The following is an 807-nucleotide window of genomic DNA, read 5'->3' on the forward strand; positions in this document are numbered from 1 at the left end:
ACTGGCACATTCACGATCACAAATCTCTATGAAGGGAAGATCGCTGTCACTGGCGTCACCAGGTGTCACTAAGGAAGAGGTAGGAAATCCCATCATTTGTCAACTAAGCACGGATTGGTCTCAGTGAAATTTGAATGAAAGAGTTATTGACTTGTGAGTTTATCTTCTTGGGTGTTTCCCTTGTGTTTTTTTTCGTCTGTCTGCCCAGTCTATGGTTTGCTTGTCCTGTCACTTGCCGATCATGTGCTCTTTCCCTCACCCCCCCCCCTTCCCTAATCTATTATACATTTAATATTATTCTCAGAAAATAATTCAAAATAAGGTATTCTCAGATAACATTTATGAAAACACTTATTACAGTTATCATACATACAGTATCATACATTTTGATTATTCCCAATATCATCTTAATAATGATCACGACACTGATAAAAATGATATTAATAATGGCAATTACCATTTTCATGATTACAGTAAACGTCTGTTGATGTTCAAAGACACACTGAGTCAGGCATTTAAACTTAAGCAAAAGAGTCGAGTTATTCATTTGCTTTAATGAAGGGACTCCAAGAGAGCAGACTTCTGTAATTTAAAAAGCACAAATAAGATATTACCACCGGATGTTTGTTGTTTGGAAAATTCTAAATGGAGTTTAAGAAATGTACAATTAAACAGATGTAAGATGTGAGCCTTCGACAGTCCGTCCGTAAAATTTTCAAAGAGTAGAAACTGGTGTTTCGTTCATTCAACTACATGGACCGCAAATCCAATCCGTAAAAATAGTGATCGTGTACTTTCTATTCCTTA

The sequence above is a fragment of the Penaeus monodon genome, chromosome 29, assembly GCF_015228065.2.
Source record: "Penaeus monodon isolate SGIC_2016 chromosome 29, NSTDA_Pmon_1, whole genome shotgun sequence".
Lineage (NCBI taxonomy): Eukaryota > Metazoa > Arthropoda > Malacostraca > Decapoda > Penaeidae > Penaeus > Penaeus monodon.